Source organism: Lissotriton vulgaris, chromosome 7 (assembly GCF_964263255.1).
Source record: "Lissotriton vulgaris chromosome 7, aLisVul1.2, whole genome shotgun sequence".
Taxonomy (NCBI): Eukaryota; Metazoa; Chordata; class Amphibia; order Caudata; family Salamandridae; genus Lissotriton; species Lissotriton vulgaris.
The window spans coordinates 1,194,690,586-1,194,704,040 of NC_141695.1; positions in this window are offsets into that span (position 1 = coordinate 1,194,690,586).

Consider the following 13,455-nt stretch of genomic DNA (forward strand, 5'->3'; position numbering starts at 1 on the left):
CCCCCCTTGACCCTTAACTGCAGCTCGTCCCCCATTTTTGCATACGGGATTCTCTCTATGTCCACCATGCCTGGAAGAACCAGAAGCAAAACCAAAAACGCGCAGGCACTAGCCCAAATCACTGGCCCAATAGATCAATTTATCTCAAGGACCACCGAGGTAATTGATCATAGTATATCTCTTCTGGAGCGCAGAGTGTCACTCGACCTGATGAACGCTAAACGTTTCTCTCTCGATCTTATGAAAGCCAAACGATCGTCCCTGGGCTTTTTAGCATCTGCAGGTTCCCCCATTCAGCAAACTTTACCTACATGTTCCCCGTCTCTACCTGTGACTACTGTCGACGTTAACACAGTGCCATGTTTAGTTGATCTATCTGTAACACAATCAGAATCATTACTATCCGATGGCCTAGAGGGTACCCCGGACCTAGAAGCATGCCAAAGCTTAGAAACAACTATAGATAAACACCTCCGAGGTACAAGGGAAGGAGCCATCCCCAAACAAGCTAACTCCCACCCACCTGCAAATACAGCAGTTCCTGTTCCTCTTATAGGTCCAGAGAGGGAACCTGGGAGGGATCGTTCTAAACAGCCACCACAACCTGGGCATTCAATGATAACTACCCCAGTAGAAAAAAACCTTTTACCACCTCCTATCTTTCTTGAGGACACAGATAACCCCTGGAAAACTTGTAAAACTTCATCACAATTACTTATCCTAATCAAAGACCTACTTTCACAACAGCTCAAACCCATACAAATCAGTATAAGAAATCTGGAAGCCCAACTAGCAATTTTATCACAAACACATCCCAGCACAACTAACAGACGATTACCTAACCAAGGGACACAAAATGCCACTCATCCCCCAAAAGTATCTCATCATCAACAACCAGCAATAGCAACCAAACAACCTGTCCCGGTTATTCTACCTTCCAAAAAACCAAACATTAACTCTCAAGTACAAAACCGGCAAGCTCAAACTCCTAGTGCACAAAAGACTAAATCCAACACGGAGCTACCTCAACACATTTCTACTACTGGCCCGGAAAAAACAGCTAAAACCGGGAAACTACCAGAAAATGTAACCACAAACCATTCAACAAACAAACCGGCATCCATTTCCCCCAAACCAACAGTGAAACAACCTCCGTTCACATCCAAAAAGGCATTAAGATTTAGGCGCCCAGGCCATCTTCCACCGGAGGCAACCCCATATACAATCATTCTTACAGGTGTACCCGAATTAACGGAAGATATGACAGAAACTGCTTGGTCACTTAAAAATAAGGTTATGCCGTGGCTAAGCATAAACAGACCACTAGAACCATACCTCTCTGGAGGGATTTCTACCGCCCGCAGAGTAATATGGGTAGGGGATGAACCCAAGTCGATCCACGGAGACTGCATCATAGTAACTTGCAGGGATCCATCTACCGTGGACCACATCTGCTCATGGCCTTTGGAGAAGAAAGGTGGAATAGACGTCCAACACCTTTCTTTTTTCTACCCTCCACTGAATTCTTATCAATATACCCCTATCCCGAATTGGCAACATCCCCAAGAGGATCAATGGAAACACGTGGGATTTAGCTACGGCCGTGGAAATAGAGACAGAACCAGAGAATGGCAAAAGCAGCCCTGGCAAGGTAGACCCTATCATCCACTGGAGGGCTGGCAGGGTTTCCCAACAAGAAATCGTTACGACGGTCTTGAGATGGTTGATTGACCGTTAAGACCCCAAAAACTCAAGAGAAAGAATGCCCAAGCCCACAGCATGCCCTCTTCATTGAACCTTAGACCGCACTCACCATCCTCCAAACCTGAAAGTCAGCCACAACAAATTCCCCCAATTATCATTAATTCCTACCCCGAAACCACTGTAGACACCTACCATCATACTCCCAATGGACTGATGCCCAAAACCAAAATTTTGCCCACCCCTATGGACAGCTTAGATCTAACTTTTCAACAACCAACTGATTTGAGAGTCACAAACAACCCTCCTCCGACCCTAATAGAGAGTCTTCCAAGTGAACCCCCTGCTATACAACTACCTCCTGTCCCCAATATACTGAACCTCTCTATATTGTACTGGAATGTAGCAGGATTGCTTTCTAAACTAAACTTAGACTCAGGGTCCGAGACAATAAGGAAACATCAAGTATTATGTTTCCAGGAAACATGGTCCACCACTGCAAACCACATAACGGGATATAAAACTTTTTTCACTTCAGCAGTACAGGGAGCCCTGGGAAGGCCCAAGGGAGGTCTTGTGATCTATGTCGCTAATACCCTTCCCTTCCATCAAAATTCTAAAAGAGTTCCCATCATATCAAATTGTCCAAATAAAGTTCACAAATGACTCTAGCTATGTACTCATCAACTATTACAACAACTTAAGTACAACAGACTGTCTCACAATCTTAGTGGAGATTGCCACTTTCCTATTATCCCTGTTGACTGAATCTAACTGATACAGTACATCTACTGTGGGGTGGTGATTTTAATCTTTCACTCTGTCCCAACCACAGGAATGGCAACTGTGGATTGCATAACGAACTCGGTACTCCTATGCCTCATTTTGCTCATTCGTCCTGCAGAAGCAAGCTAAATGAAATTCTATTTTCTTTAGATCTGGACTTTGCAAATGAGATGGTAGAGCCACAGAAAGACTTTTCCCCCACTTTTCACGGAAGAGGATTTTTAACTACCATAGACTATATACTGTCCTCTCACTCACTCAAGGGACAACTAACTAACTTCGAAACAGGGACAAATGTCATGAGCGACCATTATCCAATTAGCGTAATAATTACTCCAAAATTGACTAAAGTACATTCTATAAAAATGAGTCTTTTAAATCAAAACACATTAGCTATGAATAAATTGAATGGCTACACAGTCAAATGGGCTAAAATTGACCCAGTGGCAGTAACGGAGAAAATCCTGGAAAAATCTAAGCCCTGGATACAAGAATGTCTATCCCTGGACACTACACCTCGGTCAATCATTAATAATTTCAAAAACATCCTGGAGGCAATTGGAAAATAACTCTTTGTCAAGGTAAAGAACATGAAGGCCCCTACCACGAGATGGTTCGATTCAGCTTGCCGTAAAGCTCTTTCGAATTTAAAAGAAGCCCTACATAGACCCACAAGAAACCAATCGGAAATCACCAACCTAAGAAAACTATATAACTTAGCCAGAAGGGAACGCAAAAAAGAAATCAAGAAAGAGCTATGGTCCCAACTTCATGACAGCTCCCAAAGAAAGGACAGTGCCCTATTTTGGAAAGTCCTAAGATCTCCTTTTGGCCGAAAATGCAAAAGGACAACATCTGGACATAGCGGTTACTGAAGACGACTGGGTCACGCATTTTTCAAAAATCTTTGGCCCACCCCCACAAAGTGCCACAGAAAAAGGAACAGATCCAAGTGAATCCCATACACCGGAAAACAACATCTTCCCGATAAATATTCATTTTCTTCATAGCGAAGTTGTTAAAGCAATTAAGGCATCCAAATCAGGAAAGGCCCCGGGGCAAGACGGAGTCCCAATGGATATTTTCTTACACAACATAGAACTCTGGTCACCGATAATTTCACAGGTCCTGGCAGCAGTAACATCGGATGGTCTTTTTCAATCCTGGTCTACCTCAATCCTACTGCCCATCTTTAAAAAAGGTGACCTCAATGACCCAGCATGCTACAGGCCAATCTCCCTTCTGGACTCCATGGGCAAAATAGCAGGTCGAGTGCTCCTGGACCGATTGCAATCTTGGGCCCGGGAAAATAACATCATGACTGACCTGCAATACGGTTTCCAGAAGGGGCTCGGGACCGTGGAACAGGCCCTGAACCTTGCACTCCTGACTGGGAAATATGCTGGCGCCAAAGGAGGCAACATCTTCCTCGTCTATGTCGACTTGAGTGCAGCATTTGATTGTGTCCAACATGGCAAACTTTGGAAAATTCTCAGTGATCTTGGAGTGGATCCTTCCTTAATAGCTTTCCTTCACGAATTATATTCCAATGCCTCCGGGCGAGTCAGATTCGGTACCAACGGTGAGCTGTCCCGCTCATTTTCAATAACAAAAGGAGTCAGACAGGGTTGTGTACTGGCTCCCCTCCTGTTCAACCTTTACATCAATGGACTAGAGCAGGCCATGTTCGAAGGGAGCCAGGATCTACCCCTGATAAACCACCGACAAATACCAACACGGCTATACGCAGACGATTCTGTTATTCTGGCCCGCACATTAAATCAACTTCAGAAGCAAATCATTAAATACAGTACTTTTATGGACTCGCTTGGCCTGAATATTAACATAAAAAAGACCTTCACTATGTATATTGGCCCTAGGGTTAAAAAACCAAAACCAATACTGGTGGATAATACAAAGTTGGAAAGAACATCTGTGTACCCATACCTCGGAATTCTTGTGGACGACGCTCTGAATTGGCGTCAAGCTACGATTACCAGAAATCTCCTCTTTCGGCGCGCAACATCGGCCCTGATGTCTTTCTCGAGAAAGCTCGGGAAACCTGCTCCACCAGAGCTTCTGAAAGTCTACTACGCGAAATGCCACAGTGTGGCTACCTACGGAGCAGGCGTGTGGGGACATGGCCACATTGATCACCTACAAATAACTGAGAATACCTTTATTAAATATCTGCTGGCCCTCCCCCAAAGCGCCCCGAATGTTGCTTCCCATACCGAGCTTGGCATGGACTACATAGTAGACACTATCCGTTCGCAACCGATTTTATTGTGGCAGCGAATATGGTCCAAACCTGAATGCCACCTGACACTATCTCTGATCACAGACTGTCTAGCCCTAACAAACTGGCATAAGATTCCTTGGTTGGTCTTTGTACTGAACTTTTTCTACGATCTAGGCCGTAAATCCTATTTTGACGACCCTCCTTCTGTTGAAGACATTTCCAGGCAGCAGCTAAAAACGATGTGCTTGACCCACCTGAGAGAGCTGAGAAACCAGTCGGAGATCATGAAACCCTCTAATACCCAGATCTGCGCAATACAACCCCTTAAAGGAATGCAACCCTATCTTTCGTTTTTTCTGTCAAACCAGGAAAAATTCTTATTAACTAGATTCCGCTTCAATACCTTTTTTCGTCTGGTTTCCTTTCCTGAAACTCACAACTGGTCCCGTTCGCTCATGAACTGTCCATGCGATGGTATATCTCAACAAACAACGATCCATATTATTTTTTTCTGCAAATACTACAAAACTCCTCGCAATTCTTGGATACTTCCACTCCTTCGATCTGCTGGCCATAGACAGTGCTACCCAGCATTCTTGTTTTTGCAATGTCTGAATTCTCCGCATGTAGCCAAATCTGTGGCAATGTTCTTAAAGGCCTCCATTTTAATCCGACAAACTCACAAACTGAACTGAAGCACTTAAGTAACAAGTTCTCTCTCAAGCACTTCTTAAAAAATTCTTCTTTTCCTTTTTATTTTCTATGTACATGTCGAAATGACTGATTTGTTCTTTTAAATTATGTACTTTGATTATAAAATTTTTTAATCGAATAAAAAGTTATAAAAAAAAAATAAGGGTCTTTTTTATATTTCTGTCTGGCATGAAGAACCAGTGCGCATTGTGCCCTAATTCTCCACTGACAATTTCAGAGTAAATAGTGGTGCCAAGGCCCGCTGTTTTGGGAATTTAGGGCTCAAGTACAAATTCAAGGGTCACATAGCACTTTGCGCCTGTTTCTTCTACTCCTTCAACCACTACTTGTGGAATAGCGCAATCGGCCTGGTAGTTGGATATTAATACCCCAACTCACCAGACTGAAGGAGAAAGAAGGTCAAGAGATGCGGTCCTCTACTTTAGTACACTGTCTGGGCTGATGGCTAGAAATTAAAAGGTGTCCTGCTAAAGGCGCTGTCAAGAAGCTGTTGTGTGTCATAGGACCAGCCACTCTGAAGGATGGCTTGGCGCCCAATGTCAAGTTTCAGTAAGTCCCAAGAAGCCCTAAGATCCCCAGGGGGGGAAGAAAGAGTCTTGGGCTGGAGACTCACACATGCGGAGGGGAACTATTCCATGATTGAACGGGAAGCTCTAGCTGCAGAATAATTTTCCTGTGTACTTGTGGAGCATGAGATTTGTTTTGAGGACAGATCATAATCCTTAGATCAAAATCTTATCTGCGGGGGTGTTGACAAGGGTTCTGTGCATTTGGCCAGATTCACAGCCAAACTACAAGAATATCTGTATGACGTGGAGTTTAAACATGGGTGGAAGAATTTACAAGCAGACTATCGCACATGTCTTTGAACTGGGAAACCGTGGACACGAATGCAGTGAAGAGTCTGAAGTCAGACTAGGCTGTTGCGTTGGTGTGTGACGTGTTGGCATGTGATCTTGGTACATTTTCTAGGTCGCAATGGGAGGAGAAAATGCATCCGGACACCATCTTGAAGGAAGTAATTGCAATGATCAAGAAGGGAGCTCTTACAGAAAGTACGGTGTCTGTGGCTACTAGGTCTTATTGGAAAGTATTGTATTAGTTGTCTATGAGTGGGTTGGATGTGCTCATGAAAGGCAATTGTTTTGTGCCTCCTGTTGGTTTAAGATTTCACATTTTTGTAATAGCTCATGAGGAGCATTTAGGACAGGCCATGACCAGCAGGAAACTAAAGGAAGAGTTTTGGTGGCCTGGGATGGATGACCAGGTCAAAAGGTGTGTGAAAGGTTGTAGTTTTTTTTTTAAAGAGTGAAAAAAGTTTGAGGGTGGGCAGCCAGAGTGCCACTGTTCAGATCGTTGATCCTGGGAAGGCTTGGAGCACTAATAGTCTAGATTTCATATGCTCTTTGTCTGAACTTTCAGGTGACATGCGATTTGCTGATGTTATTGTGGACTTTCATTAAAGATGGTGGATAGTTAAATTCATGAGAGATGCAAGTCTACTGTTGCTGTTTTGAAGAAGATTTTTGATGAGGTGGGCATTCCCCACACTTTGCTGACTGATAATGGGAGACAGTTGAATTCCGGTTAAATGCGTTGTTTTCGCGAGACGTGTGTGATTAAACATTCTTGCACCTCTCTTTACAATCCCATGGGTAATGGAATGGTGGAGAGGGCCAACAGATTAGTAAACAAGCATTTACAATGCAATGGTTTCGCCTTTGGAAAAGTTTGAGCTATTGGCATTGTAAATGACAAAATTTGTATTTATGTGTTGGTTTTGAAAACAGATAAATAAATGGCATGGTCATTTACATTGCCATTAGCTTAATCTCTCGCAAATGTGAGACCTATTGTACCCTACGGACGAGCTCAGTAGGCAGCAATTACTACCACACACACACTCAGAACCAGCAACACACGCACACACCCAGAGGCAGTCAGCAGGGCCCGGTGCAGCTCTTCCTGGCTATCACCTCCTTTCCCTGCTGGTCTTTCCTCCCCACTGACCTTCTCCTGGTTGGCCACAGCAGCACATATTCTCCAGTGCCAAACGTGGAAAGCTACCGGCAAAGAAGGACCAGTCGCTGACAATAATCTCTTCCAGTTGAGAAGCGAGGACTTCTCAAAGTCCAGGTGAAGCACCAGTTACTGGTGCAAAGACACTGATAACTATCCTACTTTGGGTGTGCAAAAGTCAAAAAATCAACTACCAATTCGGAGACACAGAGCCCTCATCGCCAGGCAACAGCCAGTAGTATAAGAAAATGAAGTGATTTTACCACACTCTCCAGTAAACTTTTACAGCAGTGAAAAGGAGGAGCTCTTCACACACCCTGATTTAGATCTAAGACAGGAGTCACACCTTAAACGAACTTGAGTACTGTTGAGCGGATGAATGCAAAAACAAAGCAGATCAGCGAAAAAAGTCACTTAGGACAGGACTGCCGTACTGAGAGGGTCTAGGTTCAGCAGTGCTTCCAGCAAGAGTCGCTACCCAGATTTGGTTTCTAGTGTGGTAGGATCAGCCAGCCTTACTCTTTCCCTGGAACTCCGTATTGCCTCAACTGTAAAATACAGCTAGGTCTGTGGACCTGAGGGAACCTGAATCAAAGTACTGATACGCTGCCAAGTGCATACCCCCTGAGATACCCAGAACTAACCTTAGCTCTCTGGCATCTGCATTTGTTTTAGGACGCGCCACAAATCAAAGCACCTCATGATCAGATCATGCCAGGGCTACGGCACGATGAAGCACTCCTGATAATGTTTCAACCTGCTCAGGCACAGGAGTTTATTGGGACCAGACTCTAGTATGTATTACTTCAATTTACACAAATGAATGCTAAAGCCAGAGAATATCATGTTAGACTAATGTTCTGATGTGTTACCTTTGCCTCAAATTGTAAAGCGCTCTGATATTCTTCTGGATCAAGTTCGCGCTATATATAAAACTTTATAAATAAATAAACTTTGCCTTTCAGCCACTATCCTATTCTGAAGAGCAGACTTGTGGTTGGCCAGCTATCGGAAAGAGCACTGATAAATTTAAGAAGCGATTTGTCTCACTTTGTGCTCAATTGCTGGAGACCGATTTCGCAGGAGCTTGGGTAAAGCTAATAGATCTGTTTCAGACTGGGCTATCAAACTCGGAATCATGACAAGCCACCATACAAGGGAGAGAATTTCGAAATAAGCACTCAGTTTAACTGAGAATTACTAAAGTCTCCTTATTACTGGGGTAATGTGTTATCTTTTGTCAATGCCTGAGAGCAGTCTGCTAATTGCATTTGGTGGACATTTTGTAGTTCCAACAAACTTTACAGTAATTGACATTTAACCATTGCATAAAATCCATACTGATTATTTACAACCAACACTTCTAATTTTTCTTCAACCTAATGGGTGAATACAATAACCACTACTACGCAACATGTTTCTCTCCGTTACTGACACATCAGATCATTTGATTACGTTTAAAAACAAATTTCCTTTTGATTTACATTGTTTTGAGTCTATGGTCGATAAAGTCCGTGTTCAGTAAACGTGTGTCGCCTGTCGCCCCTCTTTGTCTGGTGGCGGCTCCTCCTCCCCGCCCACCCAGCGCCTCGTGCCCACCGCCAGCCGAGCTGGAGCTAACTGAGAAGCTCCACTCTCCACCTTAACCTTGCGCCCAATCCTTTAACAAATTAATTAACCCTAATGAATTAACACTTCATTTATTTAAACGCGCTACAGTTCATGAATTAAATTTTTATGCAGTGATTAAAGCCTGCTAAAATATGCATGATTTCGTTAAAATTTTATTATAAATCAGGGCAATGTGTTACATGACAAGGCAACTTCTGCTTCTGGGGCCCCTCTGTGTGTGCCTTGGTTTGCAAGGAAGGAAAATGGCACTGTTTTAGGGAAGTGTTTTTATCCGTTGTGTTTTTACCGCTCGAATTTCACACTGTGCTCCTTCTCGGGGCTAACACGGCTCTCGCTGTCGCTCTCATGCATTTGCTTTCAAAATGTGCTAATGTGAAATGGACGCATTAGTTATAAGATTTCTCTGTTCTAAGTCATTACGGTGTCAACGTAGAACAGGGGATTCCGTGTTCTAATCCCGGCTCACAATGTACCCAAAATGTGTGATCCTGGTCATTGCACTATCTCGCCGTACCTCGGTGGACTTAGCAAACGAAGCGCTTAGAATCGGTTTAACAACGTTGAATGAAAAAAAGAGGCAAATGTACTTGTTGTATTAATGCCACATACTAATGTCATTTGGGGCCGAGAGTGACCCAGCCGGCCATTCCATTTACGTGGTGAGGGAACTCCGAAATGAAAGCGAATTGGGACCTAGACTGGGCAAACACGTAGGCTTTATACTCGCCTAAGTACCAACGTCACACGTGTTTTGATTAAAAACCTGTGCTTGGAGTGGGCAGGTATGTCGGAAACGGAGCACCTGTGCTTCAGTAATTTGGAAGGGAGGACACCTGGACACCCCCAGCCAGAGCGCTGTGCCTTTAATAAGAGAGTACCAGCACTTCTCAAGTGCCCTGGCACATTGAATAATAGCACTTTTCTATGGTCGCCAGTATATAGGTATTATAACTTTTTAACCAAGTCTGTTCTGTTCAAGGTGCCCACGGAGTTAAAAACAAGGACATTCGCGTATTTATCCTGCCTCCAGTGCCCGTAGAAAACAAAAACAGGTGACGAACGTGCCCCTACCTCTACCGAACCCCGAGCAGACATCTCCCGCCGGCGCCGCCGCCAACCTGCTGAGGAGAGAGGACCTGAAATCCGGCGGGGGTCTGACCGGTCAGCACCACGGGCTACAATATGCAGAATTCCCTCGAACAGCAGAAGCGGCATCAAAGGAAGTCCTTCGGGTCTGGGGTGTAACTGCGGGGCAGGGGATTAAGGGAGGGGTGTATACTTTTCCGGTCTCCCTCTCCACACGGGAGACCGGCAACGAACCACCAGCAGGCTTCCCCCGGGCAGGGGGAAGCGGAAATGGCCGCCTCGAGGCCCCGCCCACATCGCACCACTGCGTGCCTGGCTTCCTGCGCTGAGGGCCGCCAATGGCAGCGCGGCCCTTGGCAGGGAGGCGGGCGCAGCTCCTCTTGCTCGATCTCCGGGCCAGCGGCGGTGAAATCCACACGGAGCAATGCCGGGTGGGCACCGGCCTCCAATAATTAAATAAAAACGGGGTGGCACCCGTAAATAAAAATATAACAAGCGGGAGGGGGCGGGAAAGGGGGAGGAGAGACGCTGACGACGGAAGGCGGGTGCCGGCAATGCCGGACCAGACACGGGGGCATTCCCGGCGTCGCGTGACGTCGGCAAAAGCCAAAGAATCTCGGGAACGCCCCCGTGTCTGGTCCGGCATTGACGGACGCCTCTCTGTTCCAATGGCTAGCCTCCATTTATGGAGCTAGCCAATGAAGCAGAGAGGCGGGTTAAAGTCACCCATACTAGAAACTACAGATTTCGCTGGAGGAGGAGCCTAACAGCTCCGCCCCCCAGCGAAACCTAAAAAGCACAATTCAACTGGTGGTGTCGAATGGTCAATCTACCAAAATACTTGGGGGAGAGATGTTGTGGGTATATCGTACTACCATTCATAGTGTCAATCGCAAATGCCCTTTTCAACTCATGAGAAGATGCCTGCCAAGTAATAGGCTGGTGCCTGCCTGGTTGAAAGATTGGATACTTCCCGATATTGGCTGGTATGCAGTTGCATTTCAATTTTAAGGAGTCCGGATGTTACTTATAAAACCAGAAGAGTCAGCACGGGGAAGGCTGCTGGGCGAAATGGCCATGATGGACAGCGGAGGAGGTGGAGAGGCCTTTCTGTACAAGTTCGGGGCTCCAAGATATTTCAAACAAAACACCTGAAGGTCCTTAGGGAAGGCTTGGAAACGTGGTAGAAAGTGAGACATTGATGGGGAATCAGATACTATTCAGATTTTGCACCATTTGGGATTCTCCCGGAACACCTTCATGTCTCAGGGATAGCTTGGCTGTACCTATTAACCCCTTCGATGCTTGTGACAAGGTCAACTCGTCATGGGTGTTACCTGCGCTGTGCGTTTGACGAGTTGACCTTGTCACATAACAAGGAATTTGGAAAATGGCAGCACAGCACGGGAATATGCAGCAGCTTTGATGCGGTTAAGAGAGCAGGCATAAACACCTGGTCTGACCTGTTCGATGCAGAGGAGATCTACCCTGGGGAGTTGCTAAGGGCCAAGATTGGCACAGGGTTTTCCAGGTTTAAGTACTGACAACTAGTTTCCTGGTTTGATGCAGAAAAGGGGGATGTAAGAGGAAATTGGGAAATGGAACCTTCTTTTCAATCAGTGCACCCATTAAAGAAAGTAGTTTTTAGAAGCTGAAGACCTGGAAATCCCACCACAATCCTCGGTTTGTAATCAATTTCCACTTGAGCCCTCTATAGATGCTCTGTTCCAGCCTTCCCTGAAATTATTATACAAATTAATTAAACCAGCAAGTCTAAAAAAAGAACCATTTTTGTCACCAACAGACTCTACTATGCGCCAGCCAAGAAAGCAAAGTTCGCCCCACTACCTATCCCAAAATGCCCTAGATGCATGATCCCCAATGCCAACGATGTTCACATCTTTGAGTGTCCCGAAATAAGAACTTTTTGGAAGAGGGTGGTGATACTCTGTGGCATTTTTAAAGTTAATATCAAAGTCAACCTGTCAGTGTTTTTTGGGGATGCCGGTTTGTTCTGCCAGAATGCATCACAAATCCACAGTGGGTTATTGTTATACTTGGTACTACTTGCTCGGAGAGAGGTCTGTAAAAAGAGTAAAAACGCTCTACCCTTGATGAGTGAGGATTGGCTTAAAGCCACACTTGCTATGGCTCGCTTACACCAGGATGGACCAGGGGGAAGCTCGATAAACATCTGGCAGCCCCTTATGGACTGGGCCCGCAACTTGATATTAATTTAAAATCGGTCCTATGATTATATTAAGCCCCTATCAAATGGGGCCGTCTGGGCGACCTAAGCAAGTGCGGTAAGCTGGAGGGCACACAGATCAAAACAGCTCCGTAAGGTCCGCAGAAGCTTATTGGTGGGATGAGGACAAAAACCACAAAGAAAAATAGAAAAGATTGGATACTATTGGGTGGTGAGAATAGCTCTACCAAATTCAAGGTAGGTGATTGGGTCAAATTAAGATCTGGCACAGTGTGGGTGGATTAAGCAAATTCAAGGGACCTTTTCGTGTAGAGAGGGTAGGAAAGTATTTTGTGGTCATTGAAGGTGGTGAAAGGGAGGATTTGTGTAGAGTAGTTTTGTATGAGAGAGGTGGGGAGTGTGTTAAGAGTGAAAACAAAGGATGTTTTGGAGCCATGTTCATGCTGCATAATGAAGTTGCGTCCAATCCCGGCTCTGGGAATATAAATTTAGTGCAGGATCATCTGTCTGAGAGACGGGGAAAGTTACCGGAAAATGAGTGTGGATTCACAGTAAAGAGTGAGGTTAGAATCCGGAACCCACCCTCTTATTTGCAGGATTATGTGAGAATGTGAAAGGTCTCCACGATGTGGTGCGTTACTGTTAACGATATGTTGCATGACATGCGTTTGTTTTATTGTATGTGAATATTTTTTGTTATTTTTATGTGAAGGTAGAGGATGTGTTGTTATGATGAAACTATACCAGTTTGTGTTTCTTTTTAGAGCGTAAGGCTGATGACACTATTTGAGTAAGTTGCTGCTGGCTTCTCAAAGTGATCTGACGACAGATTGTGCTTGGACAGTAAGTCTTCTTTATTCTGAATCGTTGTCCTGTGGTCATTGGACAAGTCATCACAATAAAGCACATGGGTGGATAGAAACGCAGGCTGACAATAAGCACAAAAGGGCATCATGGAAGAGGGCAGGGAGGAAACAAGGGCATCAGAAGTGAAAACAAGCGAGAGCAGCAGCAAAGAAATGTAGACAAGGTAGGCAGCTGGAATATGCACTCTCGTAGAGGGTTT